Source organism: Caloenas nicobarica, chromosome 1 (assembly GCF_036013445.1).
Source record: "Caloenas nicobarica isolate bCalNic1 chromosome 1, bCalNic1.hap1, whole genome shotgun sequence".
Classification (NCBI taxonomy): domain Eukaryota; kingdom Metazoa; phylum Chordata; class Aves; order Columbiformes; family Columbidae; genus Caloenas; species Caloenas nicobarica.
In genome coordinates, this window is record NC_088245.1 from 55021615 (window position 1) to 55042881 (window position 21267).

Consider the following 21267-nt stretch of genomic DNA (forward strand, 5'->3'; position numbering starts at 1 on the left):
TAAATGAAATAACTTCTATTATCATGATAATTTCAGTGAAATTTCTTAAATTAGGAACTTTGTTAAATCTACAATAGAAAAAAAAACAGGAGTGTTTTTCAAAGTAGACCACTAATGGATTATATATATATCACACTATTGTGATCTGTGGGTTACTTGCTCTGTGATCATTTTTGCATCATCATGTCAGTGATACTTTTGCATAATCTTTCCATTGGTAAGAAGAAATGAGTGGAAATGGCTAGGCACTGATCTTCAGCATCTTCTAACCTCTCCAGCACCTTTCAGATGGATTCAAAAATATCAAAAGATGACCAAAGAAGACTTGGAAGTTCTCAGATATGTAGGACCAAATGACCTTTATGCTGTATCATCTTTACATGCTTTCAATGAGATTGTAGCACACTCGTCTGGTGGAAGATCTTAACTATAGCTGCCCAAGACAAATTATAATACATAAATCCTTATTTTTTATTTTTTCATTGGTTTGGTCCTTCCTAACCACTGTGACAGATCTCGCTGATAAGGCACAAGTCAGATGAAAAAAGGTGCAAGTCTGAGCTAACAAGCAAAACGTGGCACCATGGGAAAGAGCTGAGAAGTATCAGCCTTGGGTTAGAAAAGAAAGGAGGAAGGCAAGAAATTGGAGACAATAAGGCATAGTACAATACCACTCTTCTCCAATCAACTGATTGTTGTGATGGCCAATGTTAGTTAGTCATTGGTTTAGACAGGCACAGGACAGAATTTGATTTACGTGATCAGCAGTGTTGATAATGTTATTCTGCCATGTCATTTTTTTCTCACTAACAGTCAAATTTGGATGCAGGGATAACTCACAGATTATTGGCTTGCCACAAGGAAAGGCATGGTTTTCTGATGATCCAGGCTGCTTAAAATTCTCTTTTTCTTCCATGTTATGCTGTATGGATAAGGTCAGGACAAGTGTTTGTCCTACAGCAGGCTCCCACATCTTATCACTGAATGGGAAACATCTCAGCAAGCATAAATGGGAGAGAAAGATCATAGCCTGCCACTGCACAGGATTACTATGTCCTGCTCTTTCCACTCCACCACTTCTGCCTGTTAGAAACATGACAGTCCTAGCAATCTACATCTCTTCTTCATGTGAAGGATTTGCATGCATTAGGTTTAGTTCTCTTTGATTTGTCTGTGAAAGTGCTGACTCTCATGAAAGAATGATGTCATTAGTTATCATATATGTTTGGTCTACTAATCTATGATCTTTAGGCATTCCTGAAACTGGTTAAACTAGCATCACTTTGTGTGATGCCCAGGACCTGAAATTCTCTTACTTTCTTCTCTTCTCAGAAGCTCCAGCAACTTCATGTCTTCTTTTAAAAAATGCATGGGAAGGTGAGAAGTCTTTATCTTTAGTACCATGAAACCATAGATCAGGAGGCCTCCAGCTACTGTATTATCTATAACTTTTTGCTAAATAGAATGTATGGTCAGAAAGAATGGCAGAATATAGCAAAACCAACTATTTGTCAATGCTGTCAGTCAGACTTAATGCTTTTTTTACATTCTGCCTGTTCTAAAGGGAACTTCGTTAACCGAGTAAAACTGGAGACCAGTTAAATGTCAAAGGGTATGTTTCTCATTCCTCCATCCCATATCATCCTTAACAATCTTCTTATCCAAGGAAGGTAGAAACAAATTGAATGTTTCCAACAGACTAAGATCAACAACTTTAACAGACAGCAGAGAAGGAAAAAAAAAAAAAAATGCTCCAACTTAGATATTTATCTGTGTTTGCTTGTTCAATTGCTGAGGCATTTTCATTCTTGCCTGCAGCAGGCACCACCCACCAGTTGCATAATATAGTCAGCACATCCAAACTCCCCCAGAACACTTTTGATACTTTCACTACATGTCACAGGATGGCATGAACAATCATTCCATAATCATTGCTTTGATTTCCAAAGCCCTCCTAATTTTCAAATTAGTTAAGAGTAACTAACAGTAATTGAATTTCATACATTATATATATATATACATTATGTATTATATGAAATATACTTCTGATTAAGTATTCAGAAGAAACTTAAGGGACAATATTTCACTTCTGTGTTCTGCTTGCAGGCACAATCTAATCCTAATATTCCACCAAGACAAAACTCACAAATTTAGTCAGGATTGTTCCTGCTGGAACAAGAAACTGCTATATGAAGACCAGTTTTCCAAGGAACAAATGGTTGTGGGTCTATGACACAGAAGTGGTGGCATGAATATTCAGAATATTTTTGTTGCAGAATTTAGGGCAACCTGTACACCAACAAAGATAATAATATCTTGAATCTAAAATCTGAGAACTGGCAAGGATCATAGACAACACTTTGCTGTCATCTTTCATATGACAGACTCTGAATTATAGAATAATTCAAGTTGGAAGTGACTTCTAGAGGTCACCTAGTTCAGCTCCTGCTGCTGCTCCAAAAGCAGGAACAACTTGTGTCGACTTGCTTAGGGCCATGTCTGTTGAGTTTTGAATATCTCCAGGGGTGGAGATCATTCAACATCTCTGGACAAGCTGTTCCAGCGTTTGATCACCCTTACTATGAATTTTTTGTTCTTAGCATCTAATCATAATTTCCCATGTTTCAACTAGTGTTTCTTGTCTCTCTTTGTTTCAGCAACAAAGACACTATTTCAAATGAAAGTCAGACTTTTTTCATGTCAGTTCCTTCAAAAGTTAGTCTGCTACTATTCATTGCAGGGGAAATGTTTAACAGTGGAGATATATGGACTTCCCAAGGCTAGCAAGGAAGAGTGTCTAGGAAAATAGGAAACAAGAATGCTATTAAATCCAGCTCTATAAATTCAGAAATGAAATAGACATTTCCTGTGAAAAAACAAGCTTGAACAATTTTTCAGTGTCTGGACAGAAAGACAAAAATATTCAAAATGCTGAAGCTTTCATAACAAATCCACATGTATTCACAAATGATAGTGCAAAATCAAACTGTATCAGTTACATGGCTTTGGTTTTTACCACAGTTGGCTGATTATTCAGTTTCATCAGGCACAAAGCGACTGTCACCTAAGAGAAAGATCACTGAAGATGGTTAACAACCATTTTGGTTTGTCCACACAAATGAAGAGTTAGCTTTTTTTTTAAAAGAAGTAGAATCAATTACAATTATTTTTTAGTTCCAGTAGAGAAAGCTGACAGCAAATATACTTTGTTTCTTCTACGCATTTCTAAAATGTGGCTTTGATCCAGGTGAGTCTACTGGTATATGAGTTTACAGGTACACAAGGGCAAATGGACAATCTAAGCTTACAGATGCTGCAAAAAAGTTATTTATTCATGTCTGGCCAAAAATAATTACAGCCTTCTCAGATTAGCAATTTATCCAGGTTCATTCAAATACTTTAATAATGCAAATGTTTTAGTGTCATGAATATATTTACTCATGCTTTGAGAAAAGAGAAATAAATTATATCCTTTTCCAAACTCAGTGTTTATAGTTGTAAAATTAAAAATTGCAACATCTGACCTTCAGTCTCATATGTCTGGCAGAAATCAAGACTTAATCTGGCTTTTCTAATGACTCTACACAGCCTTAACTTTCCCTTAGATTTCTGTGTTGTAACCCTGAGATGGCCAAGGACAGTAAATCCAATAATCTATGTAAATAGATCCACTGTGTTATTTATTTCAAGAAATGAATGCCTTTGGCAGACTGCTTTGCAGATTGAGGACCATTGCTTAGCAAATTTGTCCAGCTTAGGATGTAAAGGTGGAAGAATGACCGTCTGCACATCATCTACATAGCAGGAGGCTACTTGCTGAGAGCAAAAGGAAAGTTCCTAACAAACAAAGAAACCTATGAACAGTTATTTCTGAGAGGTATACAAGATTAATCTCTTACTGATGCATGCTGAGAAGCCTTCTTTTGCAGAATTAGAAGCTGAGCTGGAAATATATAAATCATAAACCAAAGGGTCTCATACTGTCTGCTGATATTTTTAGTGAGTTGCCACCTGCTTTAAAGGTCATGGTGAAAGTAGGTGGGTGTAAGTGACAAATGCACTGTAACAGAAGCCAGAAATGCTAAACTGGTCAATGGGAAGTAACAGTCCATAAAATTATTTAGGATGTCCACTCAATGTATATAAGCATGTTTGGAAATGTCTGCTCCAAACAACACCCTCCTAGTGTTCATTAACAGGTTGACTAGTCTACCTGCGAACGTCCTAAACACAACCTCATAATGTTTTCTGAGGTATTTTCTACGGATCTGCATGCTACATATTGATCCGTTTCTCTATCTATTTGCCTTGGTCTGTAGGGTCTCCCAGGCTATGAAAGGAAAGCTAAAGGTAAAGAGTGTCCAAGTACCACTCAGAGGTATAGTCACTGGTGCAAGATATAACTGAGTTCTTGTCTAGGCTTCGCCTTGTATGCTGCCCTCCTGGGAAACTCTGTCTATGAAAGTGAGGTAGGGACTAGAAATTCTCCAAAGCCAGGTTCTCTTTATTTCTTGTCTCCTTTCTCTTCTTGTGTGGGAGCAACTCATTTGGGATTAGGCTTTCAAGCAAAATTCACTTGATTTAAATAGTTGTCTGAACTGCCCAATACACCTACCAGGATAGGGCAAGGAGCAAAAGGTACTAATTTTTTCTCTGCTTAGCTCACAGTGGAACTACCTAATAAAATAGAGGAAACAAGATTTCCATGGTGAAAATCTCCCTTCCACAGATTGAAGACTAGTCTTGGGATACAGGTAGGAATTAGTCAGTTTTTTGGCCCGCGCTGTTAGTCTAAAGTTGAAGTTTAAAATTCAGAAATCTCAGAAAAGCACTGCAGATCAGGGAATCAGTGTGTCTAGTTTTTCCTGCCTGCTAGAAAGAAGAAAGCTGGCGGCATCCTTACAATGTACAGGATTTCCCTTCTGCATGTGATGAATATGTCTCATACTGCTTTCAGTCTGCTAGGAGGCTAAAATACCACTGTAATAAACCCAGAGGCCTTAACGTGAGAAAAAAAAATAGATGGATTCCAGCTGAGAGACTTGGATATAAGAACAACCTAGCATGTGCTAGCCAAGTGCAAATAACTAGTCCTGTAATGACCTGAGAAATCTGTTTCAGCTCCTCTGAGTTTGCTTTAATACTGCAGACTCTCATTGCGTGTGTCAGACTCCAAGCAGAAAACTGATTGAAGGTTTTGTCTGTCTGGGTATCTTCATCTGTATAGAAGTAGAAGGTGATACAGGGCTAACAGGAGAAGGCTGCGAGTCCCTGTTGATCACTCATTCACGTGGAAGCTCCACTGGATGAAGTAACTGGCAGCTCTGCAGAAGAGATAGCTTGGCTAAAGGGTACCAGTAACTAATCAGTCAGTCATCTGGCAAAGCAGAACAGGGGGTAGTTTGTCAAGAAGATCTGGAATTTCTTTTTTCAAGGGCTTATGGCTGGTTGTTTTAGACAGGAGAAATGACAGAAAAATAACAAGATGTGGAAGAAAAAAAACCCACCAAAGTAAAACTTGGAGGATTGTGACCAGTCTTTTAAAAATACACCACAAGAAGCAAATAAAACCCATCCCAAACAGCTGAAGAAGGTAGAAAACTGAAGCAGGGAAGGTCATGTAGGTATTTTGCTTTTCTCTCTCATCTACTGTGAGTTCTTTTCCAGGTTCACAGTTAAGATTCAATAGGATAAGGTCTTTTGTTCTACGTGGCCCTCTAGATTGAACCTGCAGACTAGTCAATACGTATGATGCCAATGGCAGCAATGGCCAGCTCTTGCCAAGGCTTCAGCTATATAGCACATGCGTCCCCATTGCCCCTGAGAGCATTTACCCTAGTTGCCTTCTCTACCCTTTTCCAAAGCCCACACTAGCAGCACTCATACTTTCTCTACCCATTGTGGCTTTTCAGGGCACTCAAAGTAGTGGAAAACACTAGAGACGTCAGTACTTTAATTCAGAAACATGTGCCTCTGTAACAAGAGCAGTGAGGCTCAGCCCCCTTTGTGGGTCACACACCAAGGACCAAGTGTGCCACACACAGCATGCTGAAGTCCTAGCCAAGCTCCTTTCCGTCCCAAAACAGTGGCAAGAGCACAGATAGGAAGCTTAACACAGCTTCTGGGGATTTCACCGCATCCCTCTCTACTTTCTCCCTGAAATAGTGAGGCTCTTCATTCACCTGTGCTGTGCCAGGAGCGTGTGTGGTACCAAAGTCATCCAGCTGCAACAACAGACAGAAACGAAACACCTCCTTGCTCCCCTTCTGGCATATCCATCTGACATTAAAATGTCAGAATTGGCTGTCTAGTGAGAAAATGAGAACCTGGAGGCTTTGGACTTCTCCAATTATCCGTTCAACTGGAACATGTTCATCTTTATTGTGTCTGCGTCACTCCTTCTGCTACTTTAGAATCAATCTATTCTCATTTATTTCCTTTTCAGAAATATGAAACAGGGGGAAGAAAAGTAAGCATATCAGTGACAAGCTCCTTCTCAGCTGTGAACACCATGAAAGTGAATTTAGCTGAGAAAACCTCAGCTTCTTTCTGGATTCACAGCACAGATGCAGAGTTAATGTAAGCTATTTCAAAAGCTGACATTGTTTCAATAAGTGTGCACCAGGTATAATATCCATGTATTGCATTTATAATGTGAGCTACTTTCCTTACCTATTAATTATATACTACATCTCAGTGCAATTGATACAGCCTGAAATTCAGATAATCCATTTAATTGTTAACGGATATATTTTTAAAATAGATCCACTTCCATTAAGATACTACTTAGAGCCCCACAGAAACTCCAAAGTGCATCCGGACTGGTAATGGACAAGAGTAATTTCTTTCTGGAGTTCAAATCCAGTCCAGATTGGTAGTAACCTGAAATCGTTATCTTCTGTAAGTTATCTCATCACTTTATTCCCTATAGACAAGTGTGCCTATTAGAAATATGCAACAGCTGGCACAAATCGGCTTCTTGCTGGCATTCACAGGAGCGAGGCAGGGGAAAGTGTGTGGTTTGAATCTAAATGATTCTTCCCTCGAGGTGGTCTGGCTAGCACGGGTAGAGGCACTTTAATCGGAAAGGGAAACTTGAACTTTGTACTTAACGGGTGAATAAACGCAAGGCTTTGGTCTGCAGGACTATCAGATTGGTAGCTTTCACAAACACTCAAATCAAATACCACATGTGAGAAGAAGAAATTAAGATGTAATATCCAGGAGCCAGTGCCAAGCCCAGTGAAATCAGAAAACAGATTTGCACTATTTTGGTTCTGTGCCTCAAAATATAATGATACATTAACATCTTGTTGCCTATAAAGATGTTTTGTCATGTTTCAAAAATGGTACAAAGGACCTCAAATCTTTATTCTGTGATCTGCCAACAAAATAGAAAAAAAGAGAGACAGTTATAAATGGCTTCTGTAAAAAATCAGATATTTATGTAGAGAGGAGTTAATTGGACACAACCATTGCTATCAACAGAAATTTCTCTCTGCTGAACATGAGTGCTTTTCTGAGAATTACAAGCAGCCCACTTCTGTATCTACTGTGTCTACTTACTGATGAATTGTATCAGTAAGGTAATTTATAGGACTCTCAGAATGACCACTGGACAAGTCATTGAAAACAAATATTGGACATTGCATAAGTTTATCCTGAACTACTTTTAAATGAAATAGTCAAGACACGTTTACACCAGCATAATGTAAACGTGCGCTGAACCTCCTGAGCTTGGTAGAAAATGAGGCTCTTGCTTTCTGGGCTGACTGTCCACTGCAGAAGCTCTGACTCCAGCAGACTTGGCCACTAGCGTCAGGCTTCACTATGATCCAGGGCACCTCATGGCTCAGGAAGGCGAGCTGCTCGTCGTGAACAGCTGGTGTAGACTAATGCATGTATTCTATACTCCTGACTGTCAGTATGCGGAACACCAGCTGTAAGGAAACATAAATTGTACAGTTGATTTGGTTTTGCATATCAAATATGTACAGCATATTATTCACAGATTCTGTTAATTAATCCTGATGAAATCATAATGAAAAGAACATTAACACTAATAGATTTGGATGAGATGAAATTTCAGACCTTTCTGACATTCTCATTTGTGGCACATACCATATTAAAAAACAACCAACCAGCTTCACCCTTGCAATACAAGCATTAGCGTCCCCAAAGGTAAAACAGAAGGTCAGCTTAAAAGTCCCATTTTCTACAATGAACAGCAGTGCTTTAAATGACATAGAACAGCATGCAAGCATTAGAGCTATTGTTTTCATAAAGCTGTTCTGCTAGTGACTATTCATAGTCACCCTTTGCACGTGATTCCTTTCCCAAGCAGCTTTCCAATTTAGGTTTCCATAGACAACAGTTTGACTGAGTAGCTAGAAGAATCCATGCATGTATATCATGAAGTTTCATTATCCTTTTTTTTATTAATAGCATTCCTTACAGGATATATTCTATGGCTGCACTCAGACAGTATTTTTCGCACGTCTTGGCTAATAAGGGTTCTCCACAAAGAGATCACAGGGTTGCGCAAAGTTACATTTTTTTTCGAAGGCTCAGAAAAAGGCAACTTTTGATAGCAAGCAGTTGGACCACATGAAAGCCCCCTGGCAGCATCAGTGGCTGTTCAGAGTGTGAACTAATGCCTGACCTGGGCTGGTTCCACACTGGTCACTGACTGCCACAGGAGGCCCCTGGAAACCCACCACAAGCCCCCTACTCACAAGGCTTGTTAGTAGTTGCTGATGCCAAACACCAGGACAATATGAACAGAAATAAAAATCCAGGGCAGAGTCTAGCCCATAATACGTATCTTTCAGCCAAGTTGGAAACCATTGCGTAATATCTCACCCAGATACTAATAACATTTGTTTAATCAGCCCTTTCCTTCGGGGTGGTAGATACTTCTAAAGTTACCATTTTATCTTCTCTCTCTCAAACAAGACCATGTATTTCTATTTAAAATGCAACCAACAAAATCAAAATGTACCTCCAGCTTTTCATATCTGCAGTTCTGATGCTGTAACACCTCCAGCTGAGTAGGTAAACTGATGATCACATCAGAACAAATTTTCAGCAGAAAATGTAAAAGATGCAGTTTCATTATGCAAAGGTAATGCACTGCTTATTCCAGGAAATTCTGCAATCTTCTAGAAAAAAAGAAAGGCGATGGAGAAATGTTGGAGTAAAATATCCACCTTTGACTACCCGAGAAGACAGTTCCCTGTGGTCATTTCAAATTGCTATCAAAAGGTCTCCACTTTGCACTTTCCTAAACTATGCATGAACAGGAGACTTGTATCACAGTTTGTCTTTCATTTTCTTGTATATTTGTAGTCATGGCTTGTGAAGGCCTAAAAATGAGTATGTATGATGCCCAAGTTATATCCATCTGTCACCAGCACTAAAGGCTGCTGCATTTTAAATCACTTCAGCATACTGCTTTCACAACGACTCAGCCCTGACAGAGACGTCCACCCTGAGGGTGAGAAAATGATTCAGTATTCATTAGTCTACCTTAATGCAGTCTCTCCTCCGCAGGAGAATAGCCAATCATGTGCCTTATCTGTGGCTTTTTCTGTGATTTATCCACTGAGGACTGACCTACAATCAAGAACTTTACTTAAAACCTTTTGACAGGCAGTTAGCTGCCAGTCCAGAGATAAAGCTGAGCTAAATACACCCATGCTAATTTCAGACTTTGCCTTTCTTTCATTCTGAGAGCTCTCCATGATGTATTTGAACAAAATAACTCAAGCGTACTGCTTAGCCATGTAGATTTTTTCTTGTAAATCAGAGCGGTTCTGTTTTCTAGAATTACCTTGTATAGTTTTTTGGAGGGGTAAAAAAATGTTGGAAAAATGACATTACTCTTAGCACATCACTTCACCAACCATGTGCAGGATTTCAGGATGGTGGCGTACTGTAAAATTAAACCATTAAATGCCTTGAGCCTTCTGGGTCAAAACTGAACTTTTTTGTTTGTGAAGGTGAGAAAACAGACTGTGCTTAACTAAAGAACAGAGAGAGGGAGATGGATCTGATTCTGGCACACTCTTCTCAAATAAACCTGAAGTTGAAGCATTTTGAAGCTCCTCGCATCAAGAGACAATCTGAAAATGCTTTCCAAGGGTGACTGATTTGATAACAAGACATGAAGAGGGGGAATAGAGTGACAGACCTGTCAGTCTCCCTATATAAAGAAATCTGCTTTCTATTCTCTGTGCTGATATCTCCTTGTCAAACTTTTTTTGTGTTTGTGGGAGAAAGGGGAGAAGAGAGAAGGCAATAAGCTTACTTTGTTTGTTTGTTGTTGTTGTTTTGCTTTGCTTGAAAGACACTTCCAAATATGATCTTTTCTTCCAGCCTGGGATATACTGTAATTTCTGAAATAATATTAACAACAAACATTCAAAATCTCAGTAGATTTTCCCCTAACGCTTTGCAGAGCCTTTGATTCAGTCAATATGAGACACATAGTTTAGAGAACACAAGACTGAGTGCTTCAGCCCAGAGCAAGGGGGAACTGAGAAGGATGAAGCCAGAAGAAGGATCATTTTTTAAAGTGTTTTTTAGCCTTATGTAAATTTAAATTCAGAGTGAGAAAAAAAAAACCACATTTTTTCTTGCCTAAGGGTGAAATTATTTGACTCCCAAGGAAACTAGATAGATTTAGAAGATTCAAGTGCTTTCAAATACCTAGTCAATTTATAGATAGCAGTTTTCCATATAATCCTAGGATTGAAAATGAACGAATTTGACAACCAGCATCTTGGTAAGGTAAGGACTCAGACCAACCTTTTTTTTTTTTTTTTTTTTTCTTTTCCCAATGTCAAATCAGTATCCTTTTTTGGGGAGGGGGAACGTCCCTGTTTGAACTCAGTTTTCTGAGTTACTCCTGACTCCAAGAGAAAAAAGGAGAGGAAGCAGCCCATAGTGAATATAAGTGTAAACATGTTTTGATTTGTTTTAATATGTCTTGCTTCTGTCAGCTCCAAGCATTATCAGGTGAAGTTAGTATTAGCCATCAGGTAATTCTCAAAAAGATGTTGATGTGTATAGACCATATAAGTTCTGAGATATTTTTCAACAACCTTTTCTTAAATTCAGCAGAGTTTCCCTAAGCTTAGGAGTAACGTATTTTTTTGTTTGTCTTTGAGGTTTCTTTGATGCATAAGAGGAAACCACTAAATAAAACCACATCTCTGAAGGCTAATGGTGGAATTCAGCCTGTGTATGTATACTCTACCAATTTTTTTGCATTTGAATCAGTTTTTCTGTTATTATGCTGTGATACATTTTAAGACACTTAGACTGGGTACTTTTAACTGATAAGACTCATGTTTTAAGTAGATCTTTTAATTAATGTGTATGTAGAAAGACATTTTCTGTGTAGTATCAGATGGAGAAACTTCCCAATGTCCAGCAGCCATTATACAATCCAGCAGTCACGTTAAAAGCTCTAGTGAGACTTCTTGAAGCCTTGGTTCTGAAAAAAAATTAGCTTTAAAAATCTTGTTTAGGAAGAGTTTACTTCTCCATACAAGCAATAGATGGTTTGTATGCATCTGAATGTTACCATTTTTAAGACTGCCAGACAAAGCCAGTAATAATGATTTGTGTGTCTGGTATGTATTGGTATTTTTGATCCTTCTGCTTTTCAGATAAGCAGATGGGAAATGGATGAATGCTACGAAGCTCTATGGAAGCATATGAAGCATATGGAAACATAAATAAAGTGGTGTAAAACAATGTGTTCGGCTAGCCTCCAATTTTAACTGCTGCAAGCATTACAGCAGAAAGATTGGTAACATTTACAAAGGCAACAGTCAATCCATAAACTAAGATGAACTATGTAGGACTGGGATTTTTATTTTACGTTTAAAAATATCTAATTGTCAACAATTAAAGCGCTAGGAATATTTGAGTCAAAATTCCAAAGCTGAGAAACACCAAAGCAGTTTTATGCATTACTGTATGGCTTGCCCTTGTTTACATTTAAATGCAAACATTGCCTTTGATTTTTAAGGTTGGTCAAGAACTGCGACCATTAGAGTGTTCTTATGTTTATTTCCCCTTAGGATGACAGAAAGTTATGCGTATTTGATTTTGTAACACATATGTAGCAGAAATTCAGTTATACAGTACCTTTCTAAAATGCTTTGTACCACTAATTTCATATGAAGGTTGCTCACACATCATTACAGAAATATTTTGAAGGTACTGGTACTGCAACGTCAGTCTAGAGCAAGAAGCAACAACTACACTTTTCCTACACTTTTCCTGCTTGACTTTCACTGGTTAGGAGATTTTTTTTAAATTTTTTTTTCCCCACCTGACTGAAGCAAATCAGATTGCACTCATTCTACCAACATACGAGTACTGGGATGGAAAAGCGAATTTCGGGAAGAGTTTTAAAGTGCCCTCAAACTGAGCTTTATTGTTGTACCTAGGAATTAATTAAACACATGGGCTTTCCCTTTCATTACCATTTTTTTGCCTAGATCTGGAAGATAATCAGACTGTTGAGTTTTTATAAATGCTCTCTGCTTTCTGGACTTCTTCTAATGTCCAGTCAAGTTAGAAGAATACTATGGATATTCAGTCATATCCATTATCATTTTATGGATACACATTTCATCCCCCAAACAAGTGGAGTTGTGTGCAATACTCCTCCTCACAAATTACTGCTAAGTTATTTTAAAAATCTGATTTTTTTGGGTGGTTTTCTCCTTCTTCAGGAAGGAAGACATCACTCCAAAGTCTATCAAGAAATAAGGAAGTCTGACGTGACATGTTTTCTCTCTTTTTGTGAACACACAATTAAATCTGAACAATTTCCCTTTCATATTTTACCGAATCATTCCTCTCATCACCTGTCTTTCTACCCTGTCTGTAGTAAATACTAAGGTCGCCAACAATGACTTAGGAGATCATGTGATTTTGCCGTACATTATACAATCAAGTCTCATGAGTACTAGTTTAGCAAGATTCAACTCTTTTTGCTTTGAACACTTTTATTCCTGCTGCTTAGGAAGATGAGGGTTAATTCTATCTCAAACAGAAGATGTAAAGTGATTTTGTCATCTAAAAACCATGAAGGTCAGAAAACACGTCTGTATTCAAGTTATTGTAAAAAGAATATGATGTTGAAAACTTAAAAAGAATATGATGTTTAAAATAAAGCCAGAAATGTAGAAATAATATTACTGTAGCCACTTCTTCTCCTCATAAGAGAAGGATAAAGACAAATATTACTTGACTCAAACTCTTCTTTTAAATAGCAAAATAAAAAATTGAAAGCAGACCAAAAAAGGTATATTCAAAACAGATTGCAAGACATTTTCTGAGTCCTCTTAGTTCACTTAATGAGTACTAGTAGTAGCAATTGTTATCTTGCCAGTCATATGAAATACTTTCCTGTGTGAAATCACATCAGCCTTACCTAATTGCTTTCCTAGATGAAAGGGAAGTGAAGAAACCACTGATGCACCATGACTGCAACTTTATGTTATGAAGGATATTCTGTTTTCTGTATGGGTGAGTTGCCTCTTGGAGTATGAAGTTCTGGAATATGCATAAGGTTGCAGATTGAAAAGGACCAGTTCAGAGCATATTCAGTACTATTACATTTCCCATCGTTCTAGATATCAACAAAAATAGCTATCATTGGCTCTCCTACTTGCTTGTAACTTCTTCACGACTGTTCATAAAACAGTCTGCTATTCAGAATTTGACAGGTACTTGATAAGCTTTTCCATTTCCTCTTTGTAAGAGTTTAATTTCCTTTACTCATTTAATTGCTTGTATTTCCAAACTTTCAAAGCCTATGCTCTTAAAAATGGGTTTGCAAAAGCAGAAGACAATTGCTTCAGCAAATTTTGAATTATGCTGACAGCATAATAAATGTACATTTTTCAAGACTAAGACCAAAAAAAATCTTTGCTGATAGATATTCTGTTTAGTGTCTAAATACTAGAAGTTTGTCTGCAGCTATAGCTAAGAATTACAAGCACCCATCAGCAGCTATCTGATCTTTACAAGACAGGGGGAATTCGGAGTCAAGTCACCTGACACAACTTGGCAAACTTCCATGATGTAATACAAATGGGAGGGATCCTCACATTTTAAGTAGTAGAAGCATTTGAGCTCTGTGAAGGCTGAAAAGTTTGGATCCACATGTCTGTGAAGAAGACTTTTGCAGCAATGCAGTCTCTTTGCAGAGCAAAGATGTGGGGCAAACAGGGTAGAAAAAAGATCTTAACACAGTAGATGACAGTGTTCTGAATACACTTAGTTTTTCTTCATTTTTGTTTTATTAATTCTCTATGATAGTGACAGAATATTCTAATTAATGCTAAGAAATCACATCACAAAATAGCATGTCATGGTGGTATAAACATACTGGTTCTCTTCACTTTCATTTGCTATGTTTACTGTTGGTTAAATAGCTGAAACACAACCAAACTGATAATTTCATATTAATAGAGTCAGAGCTGAGGTTACACTGTGTACTTTCATTCTCCATGGTAACCATGAATATGATGTATAACTTTTTTTTTTAATGAAATAAATTGGATTTAAAAACAGATTTAAGAACCAGAAGTGATAGTTTATTGATGTATCAGTATCTTCTGTGTCACAAAAATGAGTCATTTTTTCTGTGATTAGGTCAAAGAGAGATAGGATGTGTTCATGGACATTCTATTTTATTAAATCTATTTTTGATATGTAACTCCTATATATTGTGTGTGTGACTGATTTTTAAGGGGGATTTCTATCTCTATGAATTTAGACCTTGTACAACCCAGATTATAGCCAGCAGAGATCCAGAAAAAAGACAGTGACACAAACACTTAAAATTAGTTTGAATTTAGGTCATTATCCACTGAACTTTGTGATACTTGCTGACTCTTTTCTGGGGAATACTTTCTTTTCATTGAAATTTTGCTACAGCTTATGTACACCAAGAAGATCCAGCCTCCATTTCCTCACAACTCAACTGTAGAACAAAAGACCTACCATCACACTCATTGTATCATTTTAATTGATATATAAAAAATATGTATGGATAAATAAACTAAAAATAATTACAGAGTCTCCAGTGCTCTCCTTTCTTTTGGTATGTTTCCTTCCACTGTCATCTTTCCACTTTTGACTCCCTCTTCAAGATTTACATGCTACTCTTTTGCTATTATGACTGGCTGTAAATAAAGTAGATCACTACATTACTTACAGAAAATATCACCTGCCTTGCTGACTTACCACCCTCAATTTTTTACTTTCTATAGAGATGTTGAATTTACTATTACTGATCTTGTGCATCAAGGAAAACAATTTGGAAGTGGCAGTGAACATCGGAACCACAGCCACCACGTCTGAGAGTGCACGGAACATGGAATTAAGCACCTGCTGATTTGACTGGGCTGGTTCGCATCTACTTTGAGTTCACTTTGAGCGCCAGTAGTCATTGTCCAACCTTGCTGTCACAGTTACTCACAGTGCTCCCACACTCCTCCCTGACTGACGCCAGCTCCATTGCTCTTGGCCAGGTCTTGGTCTGCCAGGAGGGGTGGGAAACATTCAGGTCTCCTCAGCAACAGGAGATACCTGCCTCACGGTGCCTGCAGGATGCAGGTGGGACAAAAGAAAAGAACTCTGGCTTTTCCATGGGGCAGGGAGACCACTCATCCTGGGGCATATTGCCCTGCTGAAAAACCAGAGCTGCACCAACAGGACATAGAGATGGGTAGGAGTAGGTGGCCATACAGCCAAATGTGCTGGTATAATGCATGAGAGTGTGTGACCTTCAGGGCCTGGCTGTGACTTCAAGCAGAAGGGATTTTATGAGAAGAAATAAACAGTATATGTTTTCCTTGTATAGTGCAAAGATAGTAGCCAGCAGTGGAGCCAGCTGTCTAGCTCTTCAACATTATTTATGAACATTCTTCTCTCCCCTATTCATTTTTCCCTGATAGCAAGTGATCGTGCAAATGTAAAGTTTGAATAGATGGTCTCACTAAGATTAAAGTTAAGAAACGGAGTTTCCTATCTCCCTGTTATAGTCCTACTACACAGTGATCTAGTCTTCCTTCCAGAAAGGGAATGTACCATACTGTGCTTAAACTATCTTTAGCAGGATAATATCTATTCTTCGCCAAATTAACATGAAAAAAAGCATTTATTCAATTCCAATTTTTTTTTCCAAGTTCACTTTTACCATCATTCTAGTTCATTCATTTGTTTTCACAAGGGATCTAAAGTTTGTTAGATCCAGAGTAGGAAAGGCCCACCAACATCAGTGAGTAAAATAATAATTACAACAAACATTTAAGAATCTGTTGTATCCTCCACATTTAGAACTGTGTTTCTCTAAAAGCACATGACTCTATTTATTCTTAAAAAGCCTGACTATTTTCTTGACTTGGATGCTTTTACTGGCTGCATTCCACGTTATTTTGCTCAAGGAAAGAAGGTCTGCAAAATTTTTTAGAATAGTTTTGATGGCATCCTCTTTTTTTTCTTTTTTTTTTTTTCAGAAAAACTAAAAAAAAAGCCTCCAAGCTTTCTGTGCTCCAATTAGTATATCATTTATATGTTTACAAAACTTTACTCTCATAATCTATGAAAATATTTATGTGTTTCATCTCCTCATAGAAAGTATTCTTTAATTGGATCCAATAGGTATAACTTACAGTGCTAGCTGAACATGAAATTATTCAAATTTCAAATTTGGATTAGCTAGGAAAGCAAAGATGAAGTCCTGTTTTCAAGGAAATCCTTAGGAGTTTAAAAACTGTCTTTGAGGCATCAGATTTAATTCCAAAACTCGATATTCATATGTAGTTAAAATCAATACGCTAGGCTGGAGCCTTACATCATATTGGTATCCTCTTCATCTACTTGTATTACCTGAGAGGCGAGGAGTCTCCACTGTAGTTTAATCAGTGCGTAAAGATCAGACATTCCCTCCTTCAAAGGATTGATGCAGAGAAAATACTACAAAGAAACAACAGAATATTGTTCAGCAGGAGACATGACTGTATGAGGACAACAGCACCAGATGAATGTCATATCAGTACAAGAACTTGGAGCATGACAGTAAATTAGAAGTGTCTATGCAGAACATCTCCAAAGTCGAAGGGAGAACACATGGGCTAAGCCAGAGGTTTGAAAGTGTTGCCTGTGTAGAAGTTATGCCAGATGAACAGGAAAAACAAACTCCAGAGAGAGAAGTCAGAGCGAAGATATTCTCCAAAGTTAATAAAGTTTGTAGAGACCAAATATAAATTTGGAATGGAGTTCAGCTCTTGTTTTGCGTAGTTGCCTGCCATTTTGGATCATCATCAGTACTGGGATACTCAATTACAGGAGATCACAGAATCACGGAATAACAGAATGGTTGATGTTTGAAGGGATCTCTGGAGGTTACCTGGTCCACCCCAATACTCAAGCAGGGCCACTTAAAACCAGTTGTCCAAGACCATCTCCAGATGGCTTTTGAATATCTCCAAGGATGGAGATTACACAACGTCCCTGGGGAACCTCTGCCAGTGCTCTCACCCTCACAGAAAAAAATGTCTCCTGATGTTCAGGAGGAACCTCTTGTGTTTCAATTTGTGCCCATGTCCTCTTGTCCTGTCAGTGGGCACCACTGAAAAGAACCTGGGTCCATTTTCTGTGCACCCTCCCTTCAGGTATTTACATACATTGACAAAATTCCCCTGAGCCTTCTCCAGGCTGAACAGTCCATGGTCTCTCAGCCTTTCCTCATATCAGAGACACTCCAGTCCCAGTCCATTAGTCATATAAGTGGCGATGCACTGGACTCTTTGCAGTATGCTCGTATCTCACATCACTAACCTTCTTTGCAGCAAGGGCACACCGCTGGCTCATGTTCAGTGTTTGGCAGTATGGAAAAAACAATGTAATGTTCAATAATTTTACTTTAAAACTTGATTTTATTTTAGAAAAAGCTTTATTTTGTTAAGGAGTTCGTAAAGGAAAGCCATTAAATCTACACCAGACCAAGAGGAATCCAAGGTCACTAGCTATGGGATTATAAACCAGTCCTTTAAAGGGCCATTTGATAGCAAACTGCCACTCCACAACAGGTTTTCATCAACAGTTAAAGTATAGAAAGCCAGTTACATCAAAAAGAAGAGTAAAATCTCCCATTTGTGACTGCCTATGCTGTTTTTATTCTCAACTACACCAGGCATTTATCATTTATCTCCTGTGAAAGGAACAAAGACAGCATGTTAAAGGGTCAAGTGGATTATTCTTCCTGATGCTGAAAAAAATTTTACCACTCTACCTTTTCAGAAGCATGTTCATTGAAATCATAACTACATTTCACACCTCACTGACCACATATTTTACAAGTAAAACCAGTAGCTGTTAGGCCATGTGAATTAATATGCAGTGGTAGCTTTTATAAGTTTTTATACTTTGCCATATTTACCTCTCTCCATAATATTTCACAAGTTAACATGTTCAGTTGTAAATGTTATCCTCTGTCTAGTCAGAATGATTAAGTGATGGTCATTGTAGCATGACTCATTCATTGCTTCTGGATAGGAACATTTACACAATATTATCTTTGTTATGAAGTGCAGCTATGATTCACATCAGCCCAAGACTTCTTCAAGTGAGGATAGTTATGATTACATTTGGAATACTTCATTCTACTTGGTGATTTACTGGTAAGTGAGCTCAGTACTTATGCTGATACTTCCTAAAGGAAAAAAAAAAAGGTGACTGCATTCCTTAAAGACTGGTGCTGTCAAAACCGTATGCTCTCATTAGACAAAAATGAACCTCCTTAGAGGAAAGTTCTTGAAAATTCCTGTATTAGAAACTTCCCACAGAGAACAGGAGGTTGCTGACGCATTTGGTTTTGTACAAGGCACTGACTGACAGAGACATAGGGTAAAGTCATAGGCAGAACTTCACCCTTCAGTGAAGCTTTGATTTTACTTATGCTACTAGCTCTGCAGGAAGATTGCAATAAAAGAGGATGATCTGGAATAGAGTTACTATAAAACACGTCCCCATTAAGCTGAATTATTTGAACTAGTGTTTGAAATAAAACAGCTGAGCCCAGCTTGTATGCTAATACTGGTATCTGGGATTGTGTCCTTGCGTTTGCATGATCTAACCCAGCCTTTTGCTATGTTGACCTTGCACACTACATTCAGTGTTTCAAATCTAGCTCAGTATCTGATCGAACATGGCAATTTCTGTCCCATAAAAATGATTTTCTAATAGTAAAGAGAAATCAAAATTTTCTAATGCCTTTTTAAAAAAAATATTTTTAGTTATAGGGACAATAGCACCAACTTAACTATAAGGTTTTGACAAACCTATATGGTTTTATTTTGATTAGTCTATTAAAGTAAGAGATAAGTATAAAAATACTTTCTATCTGAGAGAATACAGATTTACATTTTTTTTTCTAGTAAAGTAAGAATGTGAACCTTGAAACAATCAAAACATTCCAGGTATGCTTGAAAAGGAAAGGTTTTGACCTTACCAAAAAAGCAGTATTTCATCTTTTTCTTCCTCAAAACAAACAGACACATTGACAGACATCAAGGGAACTGCTGAATTTTAAAGATGCGATATTCTCTGAGAGAAAAACAACATTTGTGACTGCTGTTTTTGACTGCTACTCCTTCATATCTCTTAGTGTGCACTTCTAAAAGCCACAAAGATGCCTCCACTTGCCTTATGCAGGGCATGCCTAATATGTGAGTTAGATATGCATTGGTTCTGCCTTCTTCTACATAATGAGTCAATCAAGGAGTTGCATTTGTCATTTATATATCTCAGAAGGTGTGAGCATGAACTGAACTGTCTTCCTTTCACAGATTCACATTTACCTTTCCTTCACTGTGCTTTCATGTCACTTAGGCTGTAGCAATTACTTTTTACAAACTATTTCACGTGGCACATCTTACTTAACCTAACCCAAGTAAAAGGGAGGTGCCTAATCAGCTTAGCTGCCTCTGACTTATATGGAAGTGAATAGATTAGGTTTCTTCAGTTGTTTCTATTAATGAAAAAAAAATCAAAATTAATATCTTGCCCTTGAACACACATAAAGATACCTAGTAGTAGTAGTGCTGAAGCAATCAAGAAATGCTTTTGCAATGCAGTTTGGCAGCACAAAGTCCATAGCTTTATTAATAGCATTCAATCTACAAAGGGTATTTCATCTATGTAGGGCAATAAATACAACTACACCTGCAGCAGCTCTGGACATCTCATTACAGGGAGACAGTGACAGATTGGAAGAAATCCAGGGTAGCAAAACACAAGTGATAATTCACTTGCAAGACAGACTTATGGAAATATTAGATGGGATAAATACATACCAGTTGAGCCAAAGAGTAAGTAAGTGGAGACAGAATTCCACTGCTGTTAGAATAATACAGACAGAGGAGATGGAAATAGATGTGTTTTTTTGTCTGGTCTTAACCTTGATATAATGAGATTTCACTGAGCTCACAGCAACAAAGGAAAGATTTAGGACAACACCAGGAAAAAGTCCTCAGTTGTATCACTCCAAGTACTGGTCTGTACTAATCCGGGTATATCACATCTAGGTGCAGATATAACTACCAAAAATGCGCTCCGAACTAACCAACGAACCCCCTCCAGCCTTCAAAAAAACCCAACACAACCCAAAAGCAAAACAAAGAACTTCCAGAGTACACCTACTTAGCTGCACAATGGGGGCAATTTCTCTCTCACACAAATGAACTTCTAGCACTTAATGTTTTGTTGTAGTTATTGTCTTAATACATTGTTGTAAATAATGAGGATGATAGAGATACAATAGTGACTCTGTCTTCCATTGACTGAATAAATCTCCCCTCACAGGAGGGACTGATAATAAAATAACAAATAAATTCTTATTTTCTGGAGAACCCTCAAACTCTCATGTATAGAGGGTTGGACTCTGCCTATTGGAAGGCTGGAATACAGGGGGAAAAAACCACATCCTTGGGACATATAGTAGTAACATAAAGCAAATGTCACCGCAGCTCTGGAAGTTTACCCCTTCCTGTCCAAAACTCTCCTTTTCCAGTCCAAATGTTTACCACACTGAAAACCTTCCACTTAGTACAGCGATACTGAGAAAAGTTTTCTAATAGGGATAGAGCTATACACTGTTTTCTATGCAAGATTTATCTAGGAGTCTTTCTGGATCTTGAGATATTCTCCTCCAGATTAATCTTCGGAATTTTG